This window comes from Echinops telfairi, unplaced genomic scaffold, assembly GCF_000313985.2.
Source record: "Echinops telfairi isolate 266 unplaced genomic scaffold, ASM31398v2 ScPeMD7_3509;HRSCAF=4178, whole genome shotgun sequence".
Classification (NCBI taxonomy): domain Eukaryota; kingdom Metazoa; phylum Chordata; class Mammalia; order Afrosoricida; family Tenrecidae; genus Echinops; species Echinops telfairi.
Genome location: NW_022107407.1, coordinates 2,604,281 through 2,613,981, shown reverse-complemented (window position 1 = coordinate 2,613,981; position 9,701 = coordinate 2,604,281). Strand labels below are relative to the sequence as shown.

The 9,701-nt window shown below is 37.9% G+C and overlaps 1 pseudogene; it reads left to right on the top strand.

Moving 5' to 3' along the window:
* Positions 1 to 3,316, top strand: part of LOC115870940 — a 10,253-nt pseudogene extending 6,937 nt beyond the window's left edge.
* The last annotated feature ends 6,385 nt before the right edge of the window (positions 3,317 to 9,701 follow it).

The following is a 9,701-nucleotide window of genomic DNA, read 5'->3' as shown; positions in this document are numbered from 1 at the left end:
AATAAGGAATCCTACTTCGCGGAATTTCATTTATCACGGTAGGGTCTAGAACCAATTAACCGCGATAAACGAGGGTTCACTGTATATGGGTATTGATTTCCTTGTTCAGATAGCTTAAGGTCAGCTAATATCTGAAAAGAGATTTACTAACAAAACCTTGAAACAATAAATAAATATCCTACAAATTGCTAGGAGATTCTGTGTGCATGTATGTGTAGATGTGCATGTGTGTGTATGTGTTGACTCAAATATTCCATACTCAAGGAACTTAAAACTTTTAATTTTGTAGAGAATACATCAAAAATTTTGAACAACATCTTTGATAATTATTATTTAAAGTAGTATCATTGCCTTAGTCTGCTGCAATGCAAATGAGAAAGCCCTGGAAACAATATTTGGCAGATATGAACAAATTGTGGAAGTGCTCTTGATGAAAGATTAAGAAACAAACAAATCCAGCGAGTTTGCTTTTATCCTCTTTCAAAGCCCAGCACATACTAAACATGCATCCAGGTATTTGAATGGAAAGTCCTTAGGGAGCATTCCATCAGAGTTGAACAAGACACAAAACCAACATTTGTGAGTGGTAGACATGGACCCCACCATGTCCACAAAGCAGAGGCCTCTCAAGAGGTATTAGAGGTGGGAGACAATGCAGTTCAGGAACCAGGAATCAGGAACCAGAAAACCCCTTCTTATGGGGGCATGATAGCTATGCCACAAATTTTAATATTAGTTCTTTCAATTTCCAGGGAAAATAAGAGTGCCACTATGAAGTGAGGGGCCACCTCCTAACAGATCAGTTCCTTCAGGGTCTGGGTGTAGTAGCAATGGAACAGGAGGAAGATTCCCTGTATAACACAGAGGAGATAGTTATGGAGGCTCAGCCCTCCCGCAGAGATATTTATTTGTCCTCAAGAGATGATGGATGGCCTAATAAAGACAGCTATTCAAGCAGAGGTTACCCAAGTTTTTGTGATACAAAAGAGTATGCGCTACCACCAAGAGATTATTCATATCACAATTATGGTCATTCAAATTCACCTGATGAGACTACCCATGTAGAGGCTATAGTTATAACTATATAACTATATATATACATATACATATACTTACATTTATATATAGTTGTGATTTTGACCATTCAGATCATACAATTGGAAGCTGCTACAGAGATTCCTATGAGAGCCATGGTAACCCATGCAGTGCCTCACCTAAACAAAGGCCCCTTGATTTTTTCCACATAGTATTTCCTTGTTCTGTTTGAATGACTGCGTCTTGATTTGTGAACAAGTTCTTCAAGAGCAAAATGAAGAGTTATACCATTTTAAAAATTGTTATCCATAGTTTGTAATAATCCGAGTAGTTACATGTCTTTGCATAGCCAATAAAACACAAGTAAATATCTTCCTGGTATTTTCTGCTTTCAGAGAAGAGCTATCTGATGGCATATCCTCATCTGAATCCAACTGAAATATTTTCCTTCTTTCTGTAGATGTAGTTGCACCTACTGTTGATAATTCAATAATGGTTATTATAAGATAATTCTTCAGTAACATGGTATCTGCCTTTAATATTAGTGATATTGTTCAATACGTTTTCCATTCCGTTGAGTCACTTTTCTTTGGAATGGCACAAAAATGAAACTCTTCCAGTCAGCCACGTAGCAGTACAAATTTCTTGCCACAGACAAATGAGTGCTTCAAGTGTCTCATCAGCTAGTCAAAACATTTAAACTGATAGTCCATGGATTTTGGGATCCTTAATTTTTACTTATGCCTTCAATGAAGCTTAGATGTCTTCCTTAAATACCTTTAGTTCTTGATCACACGCTCCCTATTGAAATGCTTGTAGGTTATATATATAGTGATTATAGGTTTTATATATATGTATATATATGGATAGGTTATATATACAGTAATCACTATATATATATAGCGATAGGTTATATATATAGTAATAACTATATATATATAGTGACTCATCTTTCTCCCACAGAACATGGTGGTCTCAAACAACTAACCTTGTGATTTATCAGGCTGAAGAGTAACCCAACCAGGCCTTCCTAAACCTTTTCCAACTATGACCCTCCTTTTCACCAGAAAAGTTTGCAACATGAAAAAGAACTGTTAGACACACCCCTAGTTCATTAAGTATTTGATTTTGAATTAATGTTTGGTTGTCACACTTTCAGAAGTCTTTTACCATTGACCCCCCAACACAAAAATTATGGTTTCCTCCACCCCCGCCCCCCATTCAGTTACCCACAGTTGTAGAAGCTTTGTACACCCCCAGGGCATGATGCTTGTTAAAGTAGTGGGTCCGTGAAAAAAACAAACTTTTAATGAGTTAGATTGACATAGTGGCTGCAACAATGGGTTCAAAGACAACAACAATTGTGTCAATGGTGCAGGACAAGGCAGTGTTTCCTTTTGCTGTGGACAGGGTTGCAATGAGTTAGAGCTGACTCCATAGCACCTAACAACATTTGTTGGTTATAATTTACCCAATTTTTCTGTTTTTGTTTTTTTTAAGCTGGAGCTTTATTCAAGACTATGTCACCTATATGTTTTCCAACATAACTTTGAAGTTAATTGTTGCTGCAAGGAGAATGGATTGTAGATGAATAAAAATAACATTTGGAGAATTAAATTGCTTCCTTTGATATGAAAAAATGATTGAAGATTTGTGCAGAGCTCTATATTTTCCGCATGAAGTTTACTATCAAAAGAGTGCCATATTATTTCCCAAGTTCCCTATTATACTTAACATGAAGTAAAGACATATGTTCCCAAGTTTTAGATAAATTTATAATGGTCGCTTTAACCATATTTTACCTCTCTTTTTCATTTCCTGGACTTGAAATGTGATGTCTTGCTGGCAAAATGACAGTTGATACGATTGACTCGGTACAATACTTCCATTGTTAATTTAATTCTTCTCAGTAAAGTTCTTAAACTTGAAAGAATAAAAATGATAAAAGTTGACATGCGTTCCAATGAGAAAAAATTTTTAAATTTACTTTAAAAAGCCTCTATTGCTTTTTTTTTTTTGAGTGTGTGTGTGTGTGTGTGTGTGTGTGTGTGTGCTAATAGCAACTTAATGGGATTGTCAGAAAAGATTTTACCCTCATGCTACTAGATAGCTGGTGGATATCACATATTTTATTTTTGAATCTCTTTTTATCTTCTTTCTGTGCCTCCTATTTCAAAAAAAGCATATGCTTTTGGGTTTTTTTTTTCTTTTTCAAGGTGAAAATGTATTCTTTGAAACGAACTGTGCTTCTGGAAATACAGTGAGAGATGTTATTCAATAGACATACGAGAGGCAGGCTCCATTAAAGTCACTTTTAAAGATTGGAGATACATAGAAAGAAGAGAAAATGAAATACTCTTTTCCAAGTTGAATTTCTGATTATCAGATGATTTCTCATATGACTTTCTAATATACCCATCTGCCACTTAAGAAAATTAAATAAAAATGTGTAAGAAATAGTATTATGCAATTTCTTTACCAGTAAGGAACTCAGGATTAAAAACTTCCATCTTCCTCTTGAAGACTGGTTTTGAAGAGAAATATATATACTGATTGGTATTTGACTAAATAATAATTTTTTAATTTTGTTTGCTTGTTGCAGGTAAGTTAAAAAATATGTATAAAATAGTTTTATTGTATGTTTGGGGTGTAATTTTAAAAATCAATATAAAAAACTAGTTATTACCCTGTCAACTCTGACTCATGACAATCATTTATCATTTTATTCAGTGCAGCGAGTAGAAATTCACTCTATCCTTGTAATGAAAATTAGCTGATGAAAACCCTTTGGGTAGCAACAGGATGTTACCCAGTATAGTGCTGAAAGATGACCACCCCTAGGTTGGCAGGAACACAGTAGCCACAATAGATTCAAACATACCAGCAATATTAAAGATGACTCAGAAATGGGGAATTATATATTGTACATGGAGTCATCGTGATTTGGAGACAATTCAATGGCAACAAACAACAGAAACAAACAGCACTATCTGTGTTTTCAAGTATCTATATTTTTCACTATATAAAATATCAAGTATTATTGAGCAGTATTTTCAAGTATTTTCAAAGTTCTCTTATCTTACAAATCTGTCTTGGAGGAGATATATTCAGAATGTTCCCTAGAAGCAAATGCCTAGTCTTCATTTCATATACTTTGGATATTCAGAAGAGATTCGTCCTGTGAATGGGGAACACTCTAAACTAGACGACTAGACACAGTGGCTGCAATAAAGAGCTCAAACATAACAATAATCATGAGGATGGCACAGGACTGGGCAGGGTTTTCTTCTGTTGCGCATGGGATTCCTATGAGTCAAAGCCTACTTGATGGCTCCATTTCAATGCTTTCATTTAGTATCTAATTGTTCAATTTCAATATCACCTAATAGAGCATTTGGGGAGCAGGAGGGAATTGTAAAATCTGGTGCTGATGCCAGAGAGATCTTGCACGCATATATAACTAAACTGACAGCAAAAAGTAATGACTAAATTTTGCAAGAATCTAAAGGACCTATTGAACTTCCCTGGGAGAAATGTATTCCTGTAAAGAGTTACAATCTTAGAAACCCACAAGGGCATTATACGCTATCTTATAGGGTTGCTATGAGTCTGGATTGACTCAATGGCATTGAGAAGAAGAATGGCCTCCTATGGTAATGACTTTCTATACCAGTATAAAAATATACCAACCATTAGAAGTGAGTAAATTTTTTTTTTAGTGACAAAGCTGTTACTAAGAAAACATGTGAAGAACTGAGCCCAGTAATGGAGGGAAAGAAGTTATTGCAACAAGCCAACTTTGTCATACTGAGATTTCTCACTAATTAAAAAAGAATTTTAAGGGCATTTTAGTCCCAGAAAGGGTTCAAAGAAGGATGTGAAAATATTATCGACTAATTCTAAAATTAGATCGACTCCTTCATGTTTTGCCTTGATTTTGCTGTTATCAAGAAAAAGGGAGCATGACATTAGTTTTACTTCTGTAGGAATATTTCACGCAAAATTATTTTCAGCCAGCTGTAATTTTCCTTTATAGTAGCCAGCTACTATCTTATTTTTCATAAACTAAATATATATATTTCAAAATTCTTTTTCCATTTCCCCTCCAAAATGTTTGTTATGATTTAATGCATTAATACAATAAATCAATAGAAAAAGTGTTAATTTATGGAAATTAATCTCTGTCTGTTAGCCTTATTTCTTACCACATTATTACCTTGAGTTAATTGATGCTTTTTATAATTTTTTTCCTTATGAATCACAGAACTATCAAAGTAGAAGTTGATTCCATTTTATTGTAAAATACCCCAAATCAGTTTTTTAAAGGTTATAGTTATTCATTTATTTATTTGTTCACCAGATAACACTTCTTCATAAATACAAGTACACGATACTTGTCCAGATCCTGTGGGAACATCAAAAAGTGAAGGGATGTCAAGCTCTTTATATTGTTAAGCAAATTGCACAAAGCCACTTAGAACAAATCAAAGTTGTTATCTCTTAGTTTCTGTAGGTGAGGAGTATAGTTTCACAGATAGTTTTGGGTTCCAAGCAGATGAAAACAAAGCTGTGGCAGCTCCATTTGTGTTCACATCTGGGTTCATGGTTCTTTTCCAAATTCACTGATTGTTGTCATTTAATTCCTTGAGGTTCTCAAACTGAGACTCCATTTTTCTTGATGGCTGTTTGCTGAGCCTTGCTGTCAGCTCTTAGAAGCTGTCCTAAAGCATAGCCATATGGCCCTCTTAAAACATAAGGAAGGGATAGAGGTTGGGATGTTAGGGATCATCTTAGAATTTGGTCTCCCACATCTTCTCTCACAAATCCTATATAACAAAGGGATAGGTTCTTTCTGGTCTGCAAATAAATGCCCAAAGAGGCATACCACTCCACTGGAACCCCCAATCAGAAGGCATTCAGCTCAAACTCTATAAGTCAGCAAACCCTGTTCCTTGAATTAAGTGCTGTGGTAGTTACATAATCTGTTGTCAATTTGAGACTTATGAGAGAAGGGGTGGAGTTAACCTGCTGTTCAGGTCGCAGCCTGATGATGTCATTTAGAGGAGCTAAGGAGATAAATAGTTTACTGGAGGCAGGACACTCCCTCACTCCCTGTGAGGCATTATAGACGATGAGCCTGATGGAGTTATGCTGATGCAGCCAGACCCCTGGAACTGGATGAGCCACGTGGAGCCCTCTGCCAGTGCTGAGATGCTCATAGTGTCACTGGATCCACAAGACCTCCCCCCACTGGCCTGTGATCTTCCTGCATTCGGCATCATTGCGTGTGTTTTGTGAGTCTGAAGAGCACTTTATAGATTGGTATCAGACATATGGGCTAATATTGGATTTATGGACTTGATCTGAACAGGGCTGGGATTTTTTTTAAATGTACAATGACTCATGTGAGTGTCCATGAATTTGTTTTTCTAGTCTACCCAGACTAACACAAGTACCCAGATGGCATGCCACCAAAGTTAGTTTCAGTCCAAAGGCACTCAATTCTACTTCAATAGGTCAGCAAATCCAACTTCCCCAAAAGTGTAGCAAAGCACCCCACTCTGTAACCCAGCTTCATGCAGAAAAGTACTCAGTTTTACTTGCTTTGTAGGTTGGGAAGTCTGTTGCTCTGTTTCATGCTCTGGATCATGCTTCTCTTGCTGCTGCTCCTCTGATGTTATAAATGTGTTCTGGATCAAGGTGGTTCACTTCGCCAGGATCTTGAGTCCAGAGGTCATGCTCCATTCCTGACTCATGCTGATAATGAGATCCTGCCTCCGGCTTGTCAGAGGACTCATTGTTACAAATAGTAGGAGAGTATTGCAGGGAATACTGTTCAAAATTACTCACAGGCAAATCCTATCAGTATTTTTGCCCACCTTCTTACCAGACCCATGCATGAAAAGGTCATTTGCTGGGAGTTAGAGACTGTCTCACTGAGCCCCACTCATTGTCCCTGCAGGCTACCTCATGACTGTTGCAGCCATATCCCCTTTTATATTGAAGCATTTACTTCCATACTTCAATCTTTTTCACTTTTTTAAACAAACCCTCAGGAGTTTGTAAGCCAGTTGCTTCTGCCTTTATCTTACCCATTTAAGATGTAAAATTTCTAAATGTCTTGTCCCTAACAATCCAGTTCTGAGGCAAGAAGGTTTTTCTTTATTTGTTCATTTTTTGAAATTTTTTCCCACCAGTTTTCTTGACAAGTAGTTTACATATCATATAATTCAATAAATCAATCATTCACTCATATCAAGGAGAATTGTACCATCATCCCCACATCAATTATTTTAGGAACCCCCTCCCCCCTATGGTTAAATCTCCTCCTAGGTGATTATGCATTCACAATCCATTCCAGGGCTCCCTCTCTCCTCCAGTTCTCACCTTCTACTCCTGAGATCCTCTAACCCTCCCCTCAACCAATCCCCATGGCTGTATCCCTATAACCACTTGTATCAGTTATTCTCATTATGCGTCCATTCCTCCTGTGCTTCACAGCTAGGAGACCCAACAGAAAACTATAAATAACAAAATCCCACTAAGGTGGTAAGGATAAAAACATAATAGTATACATACAAAAATACAAACACGGTGTAAGAAGGAAAAGACCCCCAACAACATTAAAAAAAACAGGGAAGAAATTTCTGTCATGGAACCAGTAAGAGATACTTGTGCCTGGAACAAATACAGGTTACATCTATAGGGTGGCCCACTGGCTAAGGATTGAGTTTGATCCAGCATAATCAAGATTATAATGGTTTCTGCCTGATAGTAAGGCTGTTCGAGACTCTTGCCTATAGCTAGAGCAGATCTGCTAGTGGCTCAGTCTGACTAGATACTCTGCAGATGGATTTTGGGCTTCCACCATTCCCCATAGCCCTCCACAAATTGGGTGTTTATAATATTTGCTCTGATGTCTTTCTCCTCACCATATCAGAATTTTGTAATTATCTTCTCTGGATCACACAAGCTGGTGTGCTTCTTCCATGTGGACTTAGTTGACTCCTGGCTTTGATGCCTGCTTGTTTGAATGCAAACCTTTCAGAGCCCAGACACTATTCTGATCGATAGGTGGGCACCACCTGCTTTCTTCACCATACTTTGCTGTAGAACCCTTCTCTTCAGTGAACATTTCATGAAGGTGAGTATTGATCAGGGCCATGATGTAAGAACTGATTGTTCTTAAGTTGGAGCTAGGATTTAGTGTGAGCTCAAAATCTATTCTTGATGTATTTTTTTAAATTTGTTGTAACTAGGGAGCCAATACACATGCCATATCATTCCATAGTTCAATTACATCAAACATAATTGTGAAATTTCTTCCATATACATACATATTTTCCAAAACATACTTTTCCTTCCTGGACTTCTTGACATCATCTCCCTCTAATCTCCCTACCTCTTGATATCCCTGGGTTTCATTTACCAAAAAATAAAGAAACAAATAACACAACTTCAAGAGGGTGAGCCCCAATGGTGATGCACTTCTGAAATATGTCCTAATATAAATGAGCAAAAGCAAAATATAACAGAATGACCATCACAGGATTGCCGGGATAATATGTATCTTAGTATACAGTATATTGGGTGTTGATGTAGCAAGACCTTATTTGTTCACCAACCAACAGTACACTACTCTTGGTTCAGCTGTCTTCTTCCACCTCGGACACTGCGTTTTCTGGTTTAATTCTTCAGGTTATAAGTTTGTCTGGGGTGGAGTCCTGTTCATCCAGTTGAATTCCCTGTTGGGTTCTCACTGATGAAGCCTCTGGAGCACGACATGCACACTGAAGATCCAGGATTCAAGGTCCCTGAATCTGTGGCACTTGGCCTGGGTTCCTGGGATAATCCCAGAACCCTAGGTCAATTCTGCCCTCCCACTACACATCACTAAAGATCCTCCCTACCTAATGATTGCAAAATCATCCTTCGTCTCTTCTCCCCCACCTGGTGGCCAGCTCTCTATCCCTTCCTCACCTCCCTCCAACAGACATGCACCTGTGTTCTCCCAAATCTGACCATTCTCTCTCTCCTCTCCTGGGCTGCATCTCCCATCAGTAAGCCTCATCCCTCCAACAGAATCACCTCCCTCTCCTGGAGACCTCACCCAGATCCACATGTCTACCACTCAGCAGACAGCACGCCCCCACTTTCTCCTGACCATTTGATTCTAGCTGTCCTGAGGTGCCCTCTGGCCAAGTACACTACTCTTACCTAGAGCAGATGATGTGTGGTTCATTGTCACTGGCCCAACTCTTTACCAGGCTGTCTGGTTTCGGGCCAGAAGACTTAATGACCTGAAAGCTTGACCTTGTACCTGTTCTGCTGCTTGTTCCTATGGCAGTGACTCACACAGTATCTGTCCTTTGTGCTTGATTAACATCACTCAGCATATGTATTCCAGATCTTCCATCTTCTCTTTAACTTAGCTATGTAATGTATACTATTGAGAGAAAAAGAAGAGAGTAAGTCATGAAATAGTAGTAGCACTTTAGATTGTTAGAATTACTTGCTTTTGAAAGAGTGCTATTGTATTAGTCTAAGTACTTTGGAGAAACAAATCCACAGCAACTCATGCATAAGAGAGAGTTTTATGTAAAGAAAATGTGCATCACGAAAACATCCCAACCCAATGCTGCCCAAGCCCACAAGTCCAACATTAA